The sequence below is a fragment of the Silurus aristotelis genome (assembly GCF_946808225.1).
Source record: "Silurus aristotelis genome assembly, chromosome: 5".
Taxonomy (NCBI): domain Eukaryota; kingdom Metazoa; phylum Chordata; class Actinopteri; order Siluriformes; family Siluridae; genus Silurus; species Silurus aristotelis.
Window position 1 is genome coordinate 3805693 of NC_139578.1, and position 18036 is coordinate 3823728.

General features: G+C 41.5%; 1 protein-coding gene across 1 annotated transcript in view; it reads left to right on the forward strand.

The window, feature by feature from the left end:
- The window catches only part of lamc1 (laminin, gamma 1), a 56205-nt gene that overhangs the window by 13646 nt on the left and 24523 nt on the right, over positions 1-18036 (forward strand). The window lies entirely within an intron of this gene.

The following is an 18036-nucleotide window of genomic DNA, read 5'->3' on the forward strand; positions in this document are numbered from 1 at the left end:
TATGACGTTGCTTTATAAAGTTTTGCAATCCTCATAATATATAGCCAGACAGACAGATAGATCGAAGGACCCGACTGGATTTTACGCTGCATTCTGAGTTATTTGCTCTGGAGTTTCTTGATTCCAGAGGGTCCTCCGATTCCAAAGGTGTCAGGACGCCTTTCCCGCTAAGTCGTCCGCTCTTGTTCACGCCCGTCCTCCTGTTAGTTTCCCAGAAACCGCTTGACGTCTCCTTGTGGTCGCGCCTTTCTTGCTTATCCGATGTGAAATTTCCATGTTTAGCTGGTAACGCTTCGAGGTCATGCATCGTCTTCGGCACAGTGGTGATCTCTGACAATCGACTGTAATGGAACAGGAAGGATGCAAAATGGTTCCGCAGGAGTGCAAATTTTGTTTGTGTGTACACCCAAAAGCGCTGACCCGAATCTGACCTTTTGAGATTTCCGTCTACAGGTAGACAGTCTGCATGCCCAGACTTGCTCGATGTGAGGTATATCACTGCATTGAGGATACCCTCTGCCAGTCGGCATTGCCTGGCTTCTGAGGTTTTAACAGCTCCCGATTAACTCCTGACTCGTTCTGTTGAAGCTCTGGGCTGACTGTGGCTTCTGTTTACATGGCTGCTTACTTAGCAGGACAAGAAACTTTTGGTCCGAGCTTCTACACATGCTGGGACTCCATTGAGCTGGCTGCCGTGTTTGTACAGAACTTTAGGATTTAGTTTTAAAATTTAGCACAATTTGTAACGACGTTCTGTAAAAGTTGGTGGACTTGCAGCATGTAAAGGCAGGTGGTAGCTGCAGTGGCTGAGCTGCATTATTGGAAAATGTAGCACACCGTGTTTAGAAAGGATTCACAATTTAGTTTGCGTTTTTGTGTTTGTCCCATAACTTGGTCATTTTATTCGCTTGTTCGAAATGAACATATGTGCACAGACAAACGTTCGCACGCACTAAAGTACTGAACAGAAGGGGACTTTCCATAATCGCCTGCTGTGTATTAGCAGTCCGAATCATCTTGTGGTAGACAGTCGCCGAGAACTCTGAGGAAACAAACGAGCGCTAGCTACCTGCCGTGCTCTCTCCTCATGTCATAATTACATGGATGGATATGAGCAGGATTTACGGGCTTTCCACAGCATGCAATATCGGCCTCACGCAGCACGGCAAGTTCCTCCTGAAGCGGAAATTTGCTCGGATTACAAGCCAGCATTAATGGTAGGGAAGGCTTGCCAGCTCTCTCTTCTCGCTTCACTCATGACGGAAACATGTCATGCCCAGCAGTCTATTACGTTGTCACCTACAATAAAATTTGAATTAGGGAGCGCCTTTCTTGTTATTCACTTCTAACTCAAATGCCTGGGGCTTTCTATTGTGCTCTCCCCTGTGCCTCAGGCTAGTAAAATAAAAGCTCTATAGTTGATGCAGAACAGGCGTTCGACTCAGGCTGTTTGTAAGAGATAAGCTCAGCTCAGACATGAAACTAGTAGCACAAAGGTCTTAGAACTGAGATTGCGGTGTCAGTGGTTACTGATTAAGATGGTAAGACCTGACACATTGCTGCCATGGTGTGTGTCATGTTTGTCGGTGTAACCAGACCAGTTTGTTTTCCCATCATGTTCTTTCACAGGTTTTATTTTAAAGTGACATGAGTGTTACATATTGCGTTGAAGTGTGACCCAATCTTTTTGTATGTCAACCCAAACCACATCAGCTGGGAAGATGGGTCACGATCAGTAGTTTGGTTGGGATAAAACTGGGTACCAAGATTGGGTCAGCTTAGTTTTGTTGGGCCAATGATGGGAAGCAGAACTTTATGTTCAAGCTACTGAATTTGCGCTGAAGTTGTTACCCAAATTCAGTGTAATGCATTGGCAAAGTGGGCAGAAAGTGACACCCCCGGTGGCCCAGTGTTGGCCCAACATCATTTTGTCCACTTTTAAATCCACATTGGAAATCTTTGGCCAACATCAGCTATTTATTTCTGGTAGAAAAAAAGCTGCTTAACATACAACATGGTGGATCAACAGACAAAATGCATGTACGCCCACTTTCCCAATGGACTGACCCAAGACAATTTGTCCTGAAAGAATGACCGACAATTTTGTGATCAACAAAGATTTTTATTAATTGAACAAACAATAGAAAATGTATCATGTAAGAGCACATGGGCCATCAAAATGTCAATGGTGGACAGTACCAAAGTAAATGGAATTTGTTACTGTACTTGGGTAGTTTTTTTTTTTTTTGTGTATCTGTACTTTTACTCAAGTGTTTCTGCTTTAGGGAGACCTACATTTGAAGGGAATTACTTATCAAGTATCTCTACTTTAACTCGACAAGACGGAGTATACGTTTTGTTCGGGTTCATTTCAATGTTAAGCTGAGGTAATGTTCGTGATTTTTAGCTTGATGCTAATTTCCCTTTTTCGAAACATTTCTGGCAAAAAAAATAAATGACCACCTTGAATGCATTGTTTTATGACATGCGTTTGACACCACGATGATTTATAGTGTATTAATGATGAGCTTATCAGAAATAACATCTGGGCTGCTTCCTACTGTGCGCTGCAGCTGGATACACCAGATGGGATTAACCTTGATGTGAAACAGTTGTGTGTAGATTTAAGTTTTTTTAATCACCTTTCTCACACAGATCTCTGCCATCATCGGATAAAGCAAATGTGTGTTTTTGATGAGGCACTCAGTTAGTATTAAGCTGCTGAAATCGTGTTTTTATGGGAAATTCAAATTTCCAATTTTAAGCACAGTTTATAGAACGCTATCTTGAAACTCTAAAAGAAGAAAATGGATTGACCCTCAGGAAGCCCTCATTTCCAAGGTTCTGAGGTGGTCGTTGCATGTTTGACTGGAGGATAATCCAAATGCAAACAAGCATTTCGGTCCAGAAATCGGTTTTCCAAACATGTATTCTAAACAACTTATGAAAACATTTGCTATTGCACCGTTAACATGTCTTCCGTCTTCCATTACTTGCCAGATTCTTTAAAAGAAATGCACTCGATCCACACACCTTGTCGTGAACCTTAACAAAGCTGCGAGGAGCCAAATTTTAGATCATATGTTCTAAAGACAACATGCTTACGGTTTGAAGAAAAAGCTGACTTAAGTACTTCTTTGGTCCCCCCCTGCCAGCTTACTTTAATTTAGTTCTTAGGTTCGGACATTTTACTTCAGAATTACCTCAGAAATGCCAGTAGACCTGATTCCAAAAATCAAGATGTTACAAAGTCCAAAGGAATGCAGCTCTACATTGCATTAGAGGAGATAATTACTGCTCTTTACATCTCTTGCATGTCGCTGAATAACAGTCATGCGCCGAGACGGAGAATGCCGGGTTACAGTATCATTATCCGCTTGCCCTTTAGCCATTTCGCGTCCCGAAGTAGCAGAACAGTCGGCAGATTTTCCCTTCTCGCTAATTCAGCCCTCGCGTTAGCCGAAGCAGCTGTTCAATAGACATCTGTCGAATAATTTTTTGTTATTTATTTTTTTTCGGGGCTGTATTTAGCACCAGCAGCTAAGGCCACTCCAATTAACCTCTGATTCTTTTCAACAAACGTTTCTGGACAACTGAGCTTCCGATTCCATATTTAGTACTCATTTGCTGGTATAATGATGGTTTTGGAGATCTGTGCTCCTTCATCAAGGGTGTTAAGCTAAAACTAGGCTTTCACTTCATTTCTCTGAGGTAAAATATAGACATGTTGGTGGACACCTGACTGTTTTTCTGACAAATATTCGTATGCAATTAATTTTTCCTTACCTCCCATATAATAACCTTCATTTTTCTGGGAAGGTTCTCCACAAAATTTTGGGATTTTTATAGCTCCTCTACAAAGGTGTTAAGCTAAAACTAGGTCTACGCTTTATTTCTCTGAGGTAAAATACGGACAAAAGTTGGTGCACACTTGCCCATAAGATCCGTATGTGCTTTTTGAACGTCCTATTTCTCATATAATAAGCTTCACTCTTCTGGGAAGATGTTCTACTAGATTTTGTAGTGCGCTTATGGAGATTTCGGTTCATTTAACCACAAGGTCCTTAGTATAATCAAGTTACCGATATAAGGCGAGGAGACCTGGGGTGTAGTAAATGTTCCACTTCATCCCAAAGGTATTCAGTAGGGTTTATCCCAAGCCACTCAAGATCTTTCTCATGTTCCAACCCTTGGAAAACTATACTTTCATGACTCTGTGGCTTTGTGCACAGAGGCATAGTCATGCTGGAACAGGTTTGAGATGTAGTTCAAGTGTGGGGAACATTTAATTGTAGCACATCGAACGACACCTTGTACAATTGCAAGTTTGTGGGAACAGTTTGGAGAACAACCAAATATGGCTGGAAAAGTGCGTCATGTTTAATTAACCTTATGAAAAATCTTTACGTCAACGCCACAGCGTGAACCCGGGTCATCTTTTTAAAAACCCGCCGCATGCAGGACCCAGACTAAACACGTCTGAATCTTGCGACGCAATCTTCAAACCGGAGCAGAAGTTCAGCAGGAGGTTGGCGAGACCTTTATCTCCTAGCAGCAGGTAGCCTGAGCTCGTCTCTTGCTTTAGATCAGCTGATAAGACTCCAATCACTTCTTTTCTTTCTTTTTTTTTGTCGAGTGATGTGTGTGGTTTTGTCTATGGTTTCCCCTCCAGCTGCGAGTCCTTTTCATACCCTTAAGCTGTTCTAATATACACTCCTGATGACGTTCAAGGCACAGACTAATGATGATGAATTCTGTAAGAAACTGCTTACAGCTGGTTTTTGGTGGTGTTCTTCCCCCTCCTTATATGCTTCCTCCCTCCTTTTTTTTTGGACCCTGACCCTGGTTCTGTCTGAGTCAGCCAAGGTTTCCGAAAGCGTAGGTAGGGAGAGCGGATGCTGTGTGTGTGTGTGTGTGTGTGTGTGTGTGTGTGTGTGTGTGTTTCATTGGCTTGGCTTGCATCCTCCTTTCCCATATCAGCTGTACTATTTGTTTTTTTTTTTCTTCACAGGAAATACTACATCGCTTAAGGGAGTTCAGTACTGTTGGGCAAAAATACACACACACACACACCAGTTTGGAGATGAAGCACATGCGTTTTGAAAAGTCACGTCTCCTGGTACTTTTGTCCATATAGCATTTGTTTAAATGCTAGATAAAAATTACCTCAGGAAAAGGAGGGTCCGAATGAGTAAACTCGTCCTTGTTTAAATACAGCTAGTGATTAGCTAGCTAGCTAGGTGAAACACACATTTAAAATAGCAAACGTTTCAGTCAGTGTTGTTGTATTGCATATCTGTATGTTGTTTAATATAAAGCGGTCACTTTTATTGTGGATACAGTGGAAAATGCTAGAATTTTTCTACCGCAAACGCAGTGGCCATTTTGATTTGAGATTACTTGACTAGGAATTACGAGTTGGAATTACAGGGATGAAGTGGTTTTCCGCCTTTTTTCCCCCTGTCAGGTTGGAAATTGCATGTTGAACGTAGCACAAGGCTGCCTCTAGGTTTTCACTTACACCAGCAGAAACAGATTCAAAATTCTCCACCTGGTATCATTTAGGTTTTTAATTTTCAACCTTCCGTTATTAGTTACTGATTATGAAGTTTAGTTACTAGTTAATGAAATGTCCTTCTTTGTTGAAATTCCTTCCCTTCTGTTGCCGTTTAAACAGTATGTCACCATTTTTATTAGTATGACACACGTTCACCTCATCCCCCTCTATTTCCTCAGCACCGGAGCACTAAAATACTTCAACGACCACCCAATCCCCATCCCCAACCCCCTTCCTTGGCGCTTGGCGTGCTATGTTGGGAAGCTTCTCCTCATACAAAGTTTGACAGGACCTCGGGCCTGTTTACGCAGCTGTTCCATGTTTGTCACCGATGTTCAAATAAAAGTACGCAGGCCTGGATTTATAGTTGGCGGGTTGGTTTTTGGAAGCGTAGCGGGGGGATGATTTCTTCCAGTCTTTGGATTTCAAATTGGCTGTCACTGTCAGATGATGTTTTGTAGTTTCAGACTGAGCTTGAGCTCTGATTTGAAGGTTAGGAGTTCAAATCCCAGCCCCACCAAGCTGCTACTCAACTAGCAACTGCTAGTTGATCAACTGCTCAAGTGGATAAGGGTGTCGGCTAAACACCGTAAATGTTTGTAACCTGCATCTATATCTCAAGGTTCTAGAACTTTGAGATGCTTTTCCACACACTACAAAGAGTGGCCATGGAAGCTACTGTCGACAAATATATTTCGACCGCATTTTCCACTCTTGGACACATTCGTAAGACTAACTGTAACTCGTTGCCGATATCGAAAGACAGGAACGAGACCATGGTTTCCAGGTCGTCCTTGAACCTTCTCAAACTCAACAAGATCCCAGCATCTGGTCGCAGAAGCAGAAAAGCCCATTGTTGTGACTAGCATACCATAAAGTCTCCTCTTTGAGGCGTCTCTGATGTGGTTCCGGAGAAGCTGCTGTGTGTGTGTGTGTGTGTGTGTGTGTGTGTGTGTGTGTGTGTGTGTGTGTGTGTGTGTGTGTGTGTGTGTGTGTGTGTGTGTGTGTGTGTGTGTGTGTGTGTGTAAGTAAATGTGATGAGATTAGGGCTGTAAAATTTACGTGTTAACTCTCATTTTAACGTGCTAATTTGATATTTTATATATATATATATATATATATATATATTTTTTTTAATCCTTTAACACAACAGACATTGTGTCCTGTCTTTATTTAGAAAAAAAACAAATTAACTGAAAAATCATTTTGAATAACTAAACATTTGGTTTTCTGATGCGCCAAGTCTTAAACATGCATCAAAATCCGCCATGACCCACAAATCCGGCAATTAAAACCGTCCGTGTGGAAACATAGCAAAAGTTCCGTTTGGCGTCGTGACGATTTACGTATTTAAAACGCCACAATTACATTAAAATCAGCATGCAATAAACGTGTTTGCATCAAGCATCTATATCGATCATGTTGAATGTAAATATTTTAAACCATTGACAGCTTTAGAAATTATATTTGCAATAATAATTCATGTGGTTTATTTATTTTCTTAAAAAAAAAGGGAAAAAAAGGAGGAATTGAATCAAGGTTTTTTTAATTTAGCGAAGGACGCCATTGTAATTTTTGTCTATTTGTAGTCGCGATGATTCTACACTGCTTTGTAATAAAAAAAACTTCAGATCAACAGGAATGTGATTCTAGAAAATTCTCGACTTTATTTATTTAGAATAGAATTTAGACTTGCGTACAAATATATAACAATGAACGCACCGTTCAGACGTTCCGAATGGTTCCTATCTGATCAGATAAAAAAAAAAAATTACCATACATCTTCTAATCAACCAATCAGATTTGAGAGTCCGCCCTAATCCCGTCACTTACAGTACAAATAAATACGTCAAATAGCTTTTGTTTATTTAATTTTTTTGGGGGAGCGCAGGGGGTTAGAATCGCATCAGCCACAGCTTCGAATGCAGGCATTTTGTTTCACACAGCAGGAAGTTCTTTAGCTGTTTTGTTTGTTCCTCTCAGGTTCTTTACTCTGGTGAGCCATCCGGGTGGCCTTTTTCTTTTTCCGACACTATTGGTCAACTCTGTGGCCTGGAAAGAAACGAAGCCCTCATCTTCATCGTAATTATCACCTGCAACGTCTGTTCTTAAACCTTCCTTTCATGTCCCCCTCAGGGCCATTATCGATTCTCTTTGACTCACTCATTACGCTCGTCCTTCTTTCCTCAGGTCCTTTTTTGTTGTTGTTGTGTTTTTTTTTTTTTCTCCCGCCCCTGGCTAGAGATAACCCTCCCACCCCGCTTTAAAAGGGGTGTCCTGCATACCCTCCCGGGCCTCAGGGCTCAGCACCTTGACGGTGTCGACTTCTCACCGAGTCAATACAGAAGCCCTGAATAGAAACCCGGGGCGTCGGCTGAGTGCAGGATGATTTTTAAAATTTTTTTTAAAAAGAGACTTTCACCAGGAGACTTTGAGGTGAACGGCTTAAGATGGAGATGCAAAACGCACCCACACGTACAAATGAAAGCACCCCAAATTTGTCGCACCTTTAGAACAACCTTAACTCGGCCCGTCGAAACCCTGTTCACTTTCGAACACTTGCACCTGCTTCCTCACCAACACCTGAATTATTTTAGGATATAAATATCGCTAAAGCAGATGCGATTCTTTCTCGATCCGATGCGTTCTTTTATCATCAAGTCAAGTATCCGGCGATGTTTCGGAGCGCATTCCTTACATTCCTCCATTGTAGACGTGCACCACTCCTCCTCCTCCTCTTCGGCTCCTGAGCTGCAAATAAAAACTCTGTTTGCTCAGCGCTCAATCGGGACGAGATTTATTCCTTTCGCTAATCTTAGCAAGAGAACGTCGGAGGGTCTTTACTTTCCCGACGACAGAACGGGAAAAGGACCTGGATCTTTTTAAAGCATCGGTTAAACCGGGAACGCGTGTTGCTGGGAAGCTGCAAGTGTTCGAACGTATAGTGTTTTGCTTTTATGTTCCTGTACACTAAATTATCCATGTCTCCCAAGTTTCTTGTGCCAGAGTTACTCCATTAAGGAGAAACTGTATTGGGGGAGTTTTATTTATTTATCCCCCACCACCCTTTTTTGATAAATCGAATGGTCCATATACAGTCACAACATGGATAAAATTGAGCGAAAAATTATGCAAATAAATCCATGAATAATTATATTTTTTTTTGCATTCTTTTTTTCCGGACGTGACAATTTTAAAAAGTCATCTTGAGAAAAATTCGCATAAAAACTCCGACTTTCATTCACTAGACAAAATCAACTTTTATATTATTCCTATGATTTACAGTGATCTTCAACCCCCCACACACCCCCCCCACACACAAAAAAAAAAAAATCCATATTTAAATTACATACAGCGAACACATAAATATTTATCATATTTGTTCGCTGTATTTAATTTAAATAGGAATTATTTTATTTTTTTAGGGCAAATTTAATATGAACTAATACAATAAAAAACTGAGATTTTGTATTTATGTATTTTTTATTTATTTAAAAGACAAACCTTTTTTTTTTGTCTAATAAAGAATTAAAAGTAAAGAATTTTGTTTTTTAAATTTTTTCTTAGGCAGTGAAGCCTTGAATGAATGCATATCATTTAACACACACACACACACACACACACACACACACACGTGTTCTGGTGTGTGTGTCTATCTATTAGGGCTGTCAAAATGAATGCAGATTCCGGATGTCTAAGACTTTTCTAATCGCTCTGGTTTTCTAGTGTTTCGAGTGCGCTATGTAAAGTCTCACGGTAGGTTCCGTGGGAGTGAAGAGTCCAACAGATGTTGCGCATATCTCCCACAGCTGGCCGATAGCGCAGCTGGCGCAAACTTTTGCACAGGGAGAAGAGGTGGGACAGTCGTGCCCGGTGCGTCAAAGCTGCGATTGTTCGGAGCATGGAGCAAGAATGCTATGAGGTCATGGGAGGAAGTTGAATTGGGCCAAATGCGTTGCGTCCCTCTGGATTCTCACAGCGCCCCCTAATCCTGGGCTTCTCCCAGGGGGACTTTCATTCTTACTTACACTCTCTCTCACTCTCTCTCTCTCTCTCTCTCTCTCTCTCTCTCTCTCTCTCTCTCTCTCTCTCTCTCTCTCTTCTTTGTGTGTGTGTGTGTATATATACGTGCATGTGTGCACTCGTAAGATTGGACTTTGAAAGAGGAATGCTCGAAGAGGCCCAGTTTCACAAGTGCCTCGCTGCTTCTTGTATGACACACACACACACACACACACACACACACTACAATCAAGAGGGCAGCGAGCCAGTGAAGGACTCACCAGGAATGAAAAATAACGACGGTTAAACCCATGTTGACATTTGACACTAATTTGACACGCCATTGACTCCCCCTTTTTTTTTTTGGAGGCCGGCTTTAGTTTTTCCAAAAATTTCGAAGTGTTTGAAGCTCGCTTTTATGTGTAGCTCACCTGTACGGGGGGATAATTACAGAGCACCAGGGTTGAGGATGAGCAGAACCTGGAGACGGATTGGTAGACTCATGGGTTTGATGATGGGGGTGGGTTTCTTTGTTTTTTTTTTTTTAATTCACAGGTAACTAAAACTTTAAAATTTTTAATAATTCATTTTTTTTTTTTCTTTTTCAAAATGAACATTTTAATATTAGACCTGAAACATCCATGAGACGTCACCTCCTGTTCCCACTTATAGCAGAACACCTATAATTCAGTTTGCAAAAACAAGCCGTTTGAGAGGACTTTCTCATGGTGGAAAAACCTCCTGATTGCTTACGAATCGCTCTCCTTCTGTATACATACATCAGCAATATTGTCGTATTTTTATGACAACTTAACACTTGAAGATTTCATATCATAAAAAGTCGTGTGACTGGTGGTCGATCGATATGTAGAAAATAAAGAAAACCATTTATTGTGCAGAATATTTGTAACATTCTCTGAGGTACTAAAGAAATATTCAGTAGTAAAAAAAAAATACGAATAAGTTTTATTGCAAATATTAAACACTTTTCATAAAAAAAAAAAAAATATATATATATACAGTGAGGAAAATAAGTATTTGAACACCCTGCTATTTTGCAAGTTCTCCCACTTAGAAATCATGAAGGGGTCTGAAATTGTCATCGTAGGTGCATGTCCACTGTGAGAGACATAATCTAAAAAAATAAATCCAGAAATCACAATATATGATTTTTTAACTATTTATATGTATGATATAGCTGCAAATAAGTATTTGAACACCTGTCTATCAGCTAGAATTCTGACACTCAAAGACCTGTTAGTCTGCCTTTAAAATGTCCACCGCCACTACATTTATTATCCTAAATTAGATGCACCTGTTTGAGGTCGTTAGCTGCATAAAGACACCTGTCCACCCCATACAATCGGTAAGAATCCAACTACTAACATGGCCAAGACCAAAGAGCTGTCCAAAGACACTAGAGACAAAATTGTACACCTCCACAAGGCTGGAAAGGGCTACGGGGAAATTGCCAAGCAGCTTGGTGAAAAACGGTCCACTGTTGGAGCAATAATTAGAAAATTGAAGAAGCTAAACATGACTGTCAATCTCCCTCGGACTGGGGCTCCATGCAAGATCTCACCTCGTGGGGTCTCAATGATCCTAAGGAAGGTGAGAAATTAGCCCAGAACTACACGAGAGGAGCTGGTCAATGACCTGAAAAGAGCTGGGACCACTGTTTCCAAGGTTACTGTTGCTAATACACTAAGACGTCATGGTTTGAAATCATGCATGGCACGGAAGGTTCCCCTGCTTAAACCAGCACATGTCCAGGCACGTCTTAAGTTTGCCAATGACCATTTGGATGATCCAGAGAAGTCATGGGAGAAAGTCATGTGGTCAGATGAGACCAAAATAGAACTTTTGGGTCATAATGCCACTAAACGTGTTTGGAGGAAGAAGAATGATGAGTACCATCCCAAGAACACCATCCCTACTGTGAAGCATGGGGGTGGTAGCATCATGCTTTGGGGGTGTTTTTCTGCACATGGGACAGGGCGACTGCACTGTATTAAGGAGAGGATGACCGGGGCCATGTATTGCGAGATTTTGGGGAACAACCTCCTTCCCTCAGTTAGAGCATTGAAGATAGGTCGAGGCTGGGTCTTCCAACATGACAATGACCCGAAGCACACAGCCAGGATAACCAAGGAGTGGCTCTGTAAGAAGCATATCAAGGTTCTGGCATGGCCTAGCCAGTCTCCAGACCTAAACCCAATAGAGAATCTTTGGAGGGAGCTCAAACTCCGTGTTTCTCAGCGACAGGCCAGAAACCTGACTGATCTAGAGAAGATCTGTGTGGAGGAGTGGGCCAAAATCCCCCCTGCAGTGTGTGCAAACCTGGTGAAAAACTACAGGAAACGTTTGACCTCTGTAATTGCAAACAAAGGCTACTGTACCAAATATTAACATTGACTTTCTCAGGTGTTCAAATACTTATTTGCAGCTGTATCATACAAATAAATAGTTAAAAAAATCATACATTGTGATTTCTGGATTTTTTTTTTTAGATTATGTCTCTCACAGTGGACATGCACCTACGATGAAAATTTCAGACCCCTCCATGATTTCTAAGTGGGAGAACTTGCAAAATAGCAGGGTGTTCAAATACTTATTTTCCTCACTGTATATATATATATATATATATATATATATATATATATATATATATATATATATATATATATAATAGCGCGATATATCGATCAACTACTGCATGCGACTTTTGATCGACCACATTATTACAATACGATCATTTGGCAAAAGGCAGAATCCTAAGGTCAATTTTCTGAGGTAAAAGATGACTAACTTTTGTGTACGTTACCTCAGAAAATGCAAGTGCAGAGTTTCAGAGCTTCAGACATCTAGTGTTTTAAATTTTAGCCATAATATGTGCAATGTTTGACCTTTGAAGTGGCAAAGCGTTGGTGTTCTCAGTCAAAGCAACAGCAAGTTGTTTGGTCTAACATTTCTGCTGTTACGTACACCAGGTTTTTTTTTTTTGTGGTCAAAATTCCTTTCTTTTTTGTCAGTGTGTAAGTAGTTGTTTTTTTTTGTTTTTTTTTTTACAAGTAAACGTTGCGAATTGTGAAATCTAGTTTGTCCTTGTTTACTTTGCCGATTTATTTTAGCAGCATCCATCGCCTTTGGATGTCCCGTGACCTCCCTTCACATCTTCGAAACATCCTCGATGAAAGGCAGTTTGTCGACACTTAAAAAGGCCCCGCTGACCCGTGAACTTGTGAATAAGCACTAATAGGATTATTTTTTTTAGCGCATACAAGCGTTATTTGAATCATGGGGCTGGTCGCGGGGGGGCTTTTGAGTAGACGTCGGCTTGAGATAGCTCTCCTGTGAGGACAGGTTTGAATCTAGCCTTTTGTTTCCTGTGTCTGAGCTAGCTTCTCTTGCATCTCACGCAAACCATCCAAACTAGCAGGTCATGTGATCAGGGTTTTCCAAATAGCACCACTTGTTAGGGCCTTCTTTCAAGCGACGATTGGCGGACAGTCTTTTTCTGGCACGTTCGTTTGCAAAACTAGCACGTCGCATGCCAGAGTATATATAGGCTTCAAATAGTTTTTCTATTTGAAATATTATTTTTCCTCGGACGCTGTAGTAGAATATTTTAATGCTGTGGCTGTGATTCATGAGCTCTTGGGCTTGAATCTGGTTTTTGTTCCGAAGTCCGATTTTCCAAATCTGCAGTGGTTGAGCAATCACGCCTGGAAATGTTTTCTTTTTGGAAAAGCGAAACCAGTTTTTCAGAGCTTTCTTCCAAAGTAAACAAAACCGTTCCTAATAAATGAGGTTCCAAATACTCAGCATGTGCTATTTGTGTTATTCTTTAAAGAAATGGTCTGTTTGAACAACCATGACAGAACCTTTAAGAGCATTGCATGCTTCATAGCTCCTAAAGTCCTGGTTTGTGTTTAAGATTTTTTTTCTCACTTTTATAATATAGTCCTTATTTTGTTCTTCATACAATTTTTCTCAAATACACTTTTAACCGTTTGTAGACACCTGACCATATCTGATTCGTATGTGCTTTTTTTGAACATCCCATTCCACGTTTAGTCCCTATATGCTGTTATAATAACCTTCACTCGTCTGGGAAGATGTTCCACAGGACACTTTCTCTTCATATTAGACTTCAGGTTTTGTTTCACCGCTGGATCCCGAGAGCTTTGGTGCGTTTCACAGGCATGTCCTAGATCGCTCTGGTCGAGAGGCCTGTATTTATGGTTGCAGTCTAAGCCCCAAGAGCAGCCCTCGAAACATTTTTCCCATGTTCTTTAACGAGCACTTGAGCTCCACTAAAACCCCAGTTAATAATTTTTTTTTAAACAGAAAAACACTGACTTTAAACATCATCTGGTCCTGGTACACCTGTTGCGGACCAACTGTTTTGCATTTTGTTAAGTTTTAGGGGGTCTTTTGGTTCTTGCGTCAAAACCCAAACAGGCCATATAATTTTTTTTTTTTTTTTATCTCCGTGCTGCTCTTCTATAATCACCATCTCTTGTAGTCACTTGTCATCCGCTTTCTTTTGATCGTCTGCATGCCTGGCTTCCCTTCTTCCAACCCAACCCACCCCCACGGCTGGCGTCACTCCGCTCTGTAGAAGCACATTCCAACAGGGAACCAGAGCCATGGTACAACCCCCTCCTCTGTCTCCTGACCTTATAGACACAGAACAAGTCATACAGTCGGGAGCTCGGAACGTTCTAGCGTCAACCCACAGATCGCTGAATTCAGCTCAGCGAATTCATTTGTAATGAATAATTTTTTTTTGCAAATGTACAAAGGTTAATGGGGACCTCTTGGGAAGTCTGCCAAAGCAACACAGTTGTTGGCTTCTATTCGAAAAACGCTCTCCAATAGTCGCATTCACGGACTAAAATACATAATTTTTGCGTTTTCTTTCTTTTAATAATGCCACTCTTGAAATCCGATCGGTTGAGATGCTATGTTTTGAGTAACGGCTCGTACGCACGGACTTTCCTCCGATGGAGGGGCTACAAACATGTTATTGAACCAAAGTAACAATGGACCAAAGTTTGACACCCAAACAAAAGATTTGTATGTGTTTTGTGAACATTGCTTTCCATATTGAGTCCCCATATTGCTCTTTTATATTAGCCTCCACTCTTCTGGGAAGATGTTCCACCAGATGGGTTGTGTTTGTGGAGATTTGTGCTCATTCACCCTGTTAGTAAAGTAGGTCAGATACTGATATAGGTGAGGTGAGGAGGCCTGGGGTGCGTTCAACGTTCCAATTAAACACACAAAGGTTAAGGTCAGAGCTCCATAGCAGGTCAGTCAAGATCTTTCACATCTTCCAACCCATGTAAAACATATTTTCGTGGCGCTGGCTTGGTGCACAGGGGTATTGTCGGGCTGGAACAGATTTGGGTCTCCTAGTTCAAGTGATGGCAAACAGTTTTTTGGGAACTTTGTGGGTACCGTTTGTGAAAGAACCGCATATGGCTGGGGAAGTCAGGTGCCCCGAATATTTTGGTGACCTTTTTTTTCCCTCCTCTGACTTCTACATGTTAATTCTGACTCGCGAGCTGTCTATTATAGGTTCACTTAGAAGCGTAAAGTTTTTAAATACGTGTTTAACACCATAATTTTTTTTACTGCTGTCCTGCCTGCTGATTCTTCTCTCCTGGGAACCCTGAGCAGTAGAACATTTCCCTCAGGCTGGTTCCTAGGCTCCGAAGGAACACCTATTGCGTCTTCTCATGCAGCTGCAGTGCTGAACGGGGTTTTTTTTTTTTTTTTTCTGCCCAGCAGCTGCTCTAAAGGAAGTGATTGATAGCTCTCAGGATATACAGTGATTTCCACCACTTTATGGACCATTGACCATCAAGCGTGAACTTAAATTTTTCACATGACATTGTTGGAACTATTTAAAAAACAATTCATTGTGAGCACTTCTGAAAGGGGGATAACTTTTTGGTGTGAATTGCCCCGTCTCTAAGGTGCCTGAGTGATTGGGACCAAAGCTGGATGTTAGCAGGGCACAGAGAGTGCTGAAGTGCTCTTTGTGCTTCATTCTAATATCATACCAACAAGAGTTTTATTTAAGTCATGTACTGGTGTAGGCGAGGTGAGGGGGCCTGGGGTGCAATCAAAATCCCAAGTCATCCAAAAGGTTGAGTTCAGAGCTCTATAGGAGGCCAATGTAGATCTTCCCCAGATCTTCAAACCTATGTAAACCGTATCTTCATGGAGATTGCTTTGTGTACAGGGGAACAGTCCTGCTGGAAAAGATTAGTTTCCCCTTTAAGTGAAGGGAAGATATCATGATACCACATCGAAGTAAATCATCTACAATTTTGTGCCTCCAACTTTGTGGTAAAAGTTTGGGGAAGAATTACATGCGGTGGGAAATGCCACGCATCTCAATATATTTTTTCATAACGCGCATTTGTGTTTACATTTAATGCTCCGAGTGTCACTTAGTATTCAAATCAAGAACTCGCGCTCGAAGACGAGTAGGAATTTCAAATTGAGGGGGCGTTCACTGGATGGAGGTTGGGAATTTGCAAGTCGTGGCCTCAAGCCAGGGTTGTAGAGACCAGTGAAACCATGGTAACTAGTGGCAATAGAGGTGCTGTTATTGCAGCACTGTAAGGCTGATGCTTCCTTTTCCAAACCAGCCATCTGTATAAATCGCTGGTGGGGTAATTTAGGTCAAGCCAGTACTCAAGGTTGTGAGAAACTCATAGCTGTCCCGCTGCCAACTATTTGTCGAGAGTCATCGGTCGAAACGTGAGTACCTCCTGGATTAGTTCCCGCATAGGCAGGAATCTCGCTCTTGTTAGGTGCAAGCTTTTGTACCCGGGTCTCCCGAGCACTTGTTATATGATCTTTCATTGCGTCAAGGAACTTGACCCCTTGATCATGTTCATGGTGTTGCGCGAACAAACAAAGCCTGACATCCTGCTGTTAAAATATTCTCTCGCTCAAGCTTTTGTCCTTGGCCAGTCTGCCGTGTGCACCTGAAAGTCAGCAAGGACATCGCCATGGTAACCTTCACAACCCAACGTCGGAGGCGCCTCTGATAATGGTTGACAAACTTCCTCAACGTTTTTTTTCCCCCCTTCCCTTTCTCGTTCAGTCTTTATGTCCACATAGTTCGGGCATAAATGGGTCTTGCTGCATGCCTTTTGTAGATTTTATTTGGAAAGCAAATTCCTTGCCAGAGCAAACACCGTTAACACCGTGGTCCCCCACCCCACGTCGTGTCCTCGTTGATTGATGGTGTCGTTTTTCCTTTTACGCAAAATAAATGACGTGTTTCTATAAGGGTTTTGTTCGCTTGCGCTGTATAGATGTGTGCTCGTCCTCTCGAACATGCCTCGCCTGCTGAGGCTTGCCGAATGCGTTCCGACATGCTTGCTGGTATTGCTGGAGGACCCGGCGAGCTGCTTAAAATCGGAGCTGAAAGCAATTCTTGGGTAAAAAAAAATAAAAAATTAAACACGCCAAGAAAACCATATAAAAAGTATTTTTTTTTTTTTTACAAATGCTCTTTACAAATGCAAAAACACATAAGGCAAAATGTACCAACTGATAACACTATTTGGGGGAAAAAGTATTGGGACATCTGACATTTCCAGACATATGTGCTTCTTCAACAAACTTGGAGGCACACAATCTTATAGCATGTCTATGCGGTAGCGTAAGATTTTCCTTCCACTTGAACTAGGAGACCCAAACCTGTTCTAGCATGATGATGCTTTTATGCACAAAGTCAGCTCCATAAAGATATGCTTTCCTTGAGTTGTAGTGAAAGATCTTGAGTGGCCTTCTGAAGAGCTTTGATTCAAACCTATGGGGTGAATTGAAATGCTAAGTGTTCCCCAGGCCTCCTTATCTCACCTACATCAGAGCTAATGTGGCTGAATGAGCACAAATCTCCACAAGCACACTCCAAAATCTGGTGGAACATCTTTTCAGAAGAGTGGGGGTTACTATAAGAGCAAATGGGTTCCAAAAACACGTGCAAATCTTGTCGTCTGGAGTCCAGAAACCTTTGTCCATATAGTGTATGTAGGTTAAAGTTAAAACTGCAGACTTCAGATGCTTTTTGCTTTGCGTTGTGGCAACATAGTTCACCACAAAAAATAAAAAAAATCACCTGCAGGTCCAAATGGTGAGGTAAAAATGCAGGTGTGATTGGTTAAGAAGGCCAAGCGATCGGTTAAGGCATTGTTGAGAATTCCACTAGGAGCGGGCGGGAATGGGATTGCTGTGTTCCATTCAGAGGAACGCTTTGTTCTTAAGCGTCATCCAAAGCATTCGATTTCAGTCCTTGCTGCTCAATCTCTGAACACTTTATCATACTTGACATTTATAACTGTTTTTGCTTGCTTCTGTCCAGGCTGCCAAAATATCACACGAGCTGGAAGTCTGAAGCAAACTTCTATTTATTTGATCCTGATTTCACCGTTTCTGACCTTTCT